Here is a 3,278-nt window from a genome sequence, read left to right as displayed (position 1 = left end):
ATAAAACAATATATAAATATATAATCGATATACGACACAATCATTCAAATTAACACATATACGTTATTACAGGCAGGATATGCAATTTTATGCAACTTTTACGAAGTACCTATGACGACTCGTTTCAATACTCTCTCTTCTTCTTTTCTGTCTTTTTTTTTTTTTTTTCAAAGTGTATGTATGTGTACGTGTGTATACGTGTGTTCAAGTATGTATCTTCATTTCTCTCTCTCTCGCTCTCTTCTTCTTCTTCTTCTTTTTCATTTTTTCATTTTTTTTTGTGTTTAAACTCTCTTTGCGAGAAAATCGATCACTAAGAAATTTTACAAAATATCCCGATGCCACGCACTCGGCTTACTCGTTAAATATACATCATATAATTAGGTGAATTACGTTCACACCTCTCTAATAATTCTCTCTCTTACTCTCGCTCTGTCTTTCTCTCTCACATACACTCGCGCATTCTTTCTCTCTTTCTTTCCGTCAAACTCTCCCTCTCTTTCTGATCTCTTCTCTTTCCTCACACCTCCCTCTCTCTCTCTCTCTCTCTCTCTTTCCGCGTTTTATCTCATTTCTAACCGTTCTTTTTTTAATCATTTTTTTCCGCGTTTTCCTTTGTTCTCTCTTCGCCACTCTTTATTTCCCGATAAATTATAAAAATATTACGGCAATCGTTACAATAATAATTATCTGTTCCAGTCTATAACCGCGTTACGCGTCTGCAATCAGATCGTCACGACGAAAACAGGAAGCTTCGGACAAACACAATCATCACTGAGTATATATATGTATATCAGACATATTATCGTTTCTATATGTATACATATATATGCTCGAAGAGAGGAGTAATTTAGTTCGTTGACGACGCTACTGTCCACGGTTCTCTCTTTCTCTCGTTTACTCTGTGTATTATCGTTGCCTGCGGCGGCTTTTACACTTCCAATTTTTCCCCAGCCTCTCACCCGGCTGTTCGCGGCCGCCTCCGAGCCGCAATCCACTTCTCTCAAGTATCCAAACAGCGGCAACTTGAACGTCCCCGGACCTCTCTAACGTGGATATTCTTCGAACAAGAACATTTCACGAGCGTAGATATATTCCTCGAACGTGAATATCTCTCTAACTAGCGAATATCCTTCGATCGAACACTTCGAACGCGAACGTGTCCCGTGAATGTGGATATTCCGCGAAGAAGAACATTCCGTGAACCATTGTTCTTCGAACGTGAATATCTTTCGAGTGTGAACATTGCTTAAACGTGAACACGTCCTGCGGACATGGATATTTCACGAACAGGAGCGCTCTTCGAACGTGAATATCCCGCAAACAAGGACATTCCGTGAACGCTATTGTTCTTCGAATGTGAACATCCCGCAAACAAACATATTCCGTGAACACTGTTGTTCTTCGAATGTGGATATCACGCAGACAAAGACATTCCACGAATACGATTGTTCTTTTGAATATAAATATCCCACAAGCAAACACACTCCATGAACACTATTGCTCTTTGAACGTGGATATTCCACAAACAAGCACATTCCACGAACACTGTTGTTCTTCGAATGTGGATATACCGTGAACATTATTATTCTTTAAATGTGCATATTCCGCAAACAAGGACATTCCATGAACACTGTTGTTCTTCGAACGTGAACATTCCCCAAACAAACACATTCCGCGAACACGACTGTTCCTTGAACGTGAATATCCCACAAACAAGAACATTCGCAAAGTGTAAATGTTCCTCGAACATGGACGTATCCTTTGAACACGAATATCATTCAAACACAGACACTCAAACGTCGATATCCCACGAGTACGGACATACCGTTTGAACGATGAACGTATCATTCCACTCGGAACATTTTATCAACACCAAACGTTCCTCGAATATGGATATTCCTCGAACAGGGACGTTCCAGCGCCGGGATAATCTACGAGTCGTCAAAATTTTCCCTCTCTCTATCAATTATTTCCAAAACCGCGACGATACAAGGAAACAGGTGGGGGGGATGGAATATTCATCGAGGGAAGCATCAGAAGCTCCTAAGGATTTGAACGCGACAGGGGTGGGTGAATAGCGCGTGTACGTCGTGGAAATTGACAGGGGATGGATGCACGGAGAGGAGGAGGTATCCTGCATGCGGGTGAAAGAACAGCCAAGATAAGAGGAAGATTACGGACCACTCGGACTCGATCGTCACGGAATTACGCCGCTCGAGATGCCTTCTAATACCACGAAATTGATGTATACCGTCCAGGCAAACGTTCCATAGGGTGAAATCGTCACCACGATCTCCTCGAACCGTTCACAACCATCGTTTATTCTCGTCTGTGGTACAGTGGAACGCAGAAATTCTCTCCCCCTCTCTCTCTCTCTCTCTCTCTCTCTCTCTCTTTCTCTCGCTTCAGCGATCAACGAGAGAGGGTGAATCTGATCTACGAAACGAATCTCCGTTACGCGTTCACGGTTTCACGTTCACATTCCCTTCAACGGCGAACGTAGGTCGTTAAGTTGACTCGAGGCTCGAGAGAACTCTGCGACGTTCGTCAATCTTTCAACTCTGTGCGGCTACTCGAGAGATCGACGTCGCCGCGTCGCGTCGGTTCCGCGTAGCCGTAATCCGGGAGGAGGCAGTAGCTGCGGAGGCAGAGGAATTAGGGTCGCTGCGGAAGATCGGGCGATTTCGATTGCCTCGACGGAAACGAGTGGAGAACGACACACAGGCGGCGGACTGTTGGGAGGGAGGGAGGGGAAAAAACGAGGAGTAAAGTTCCTTTCCGCGTTTAGGCGCGCGATCTACGCTCGATCGTAGTCGTGTGTAACGCGCGCGACTCTTTTTTATTATGTACGCTTTAAGTACTACGCATCATTCACTCGACCGCCGAACGATCGAATCAATCGAACCGTAATGTTCTACTCGTTTTATTTATCTTTGTCAACCTTCTTTTGCCATTTCTTCTCTTTTTTTCTGTAATGTCTCTCTCTCTCTCTCTTTTTGCTCTACACCTTTCGTTCTCGTCTCTCGTCTGCTCATGTAAAACAGCATTCACACAACGCCTGGCGTACCTCCTAAGTAGTCTCATTTTTACTTCTTATTGCTTTGAAATTCCGTATTGAAGACGCAAACGGCTCCGCCTATTAGCCGATAATAAAACGTCACGTGGAGAATGATGCGCTGGGAAAGGACGGGTGAGGGTGTGTTGGAGGGAGGAAGGGGTGGTTTCACAAGGGACAAATTTCGAGGGGCGAGAAGTCTCGCTTTCCTTTTTTTTTT

The sequence above is a fragment of the Habropoda laboriosa genome, unplaced genomic scaffold (assembly GCF_001263275.1).
Source record: "Habropoda laboriosa isolate 0110345459 unplaced genomic scaffold, ASM126327v1 scaffold28, whole genome shotgun sequence".
Lineage (NCBI taxonomy): Eukaryota > Metazoa > Arthropoda > Insecta > Hymenoptera > Apidae > Habropoda > Habropoda laboriosa.
Note: the sequence above shows the minus strand (reverse complement) of the source record.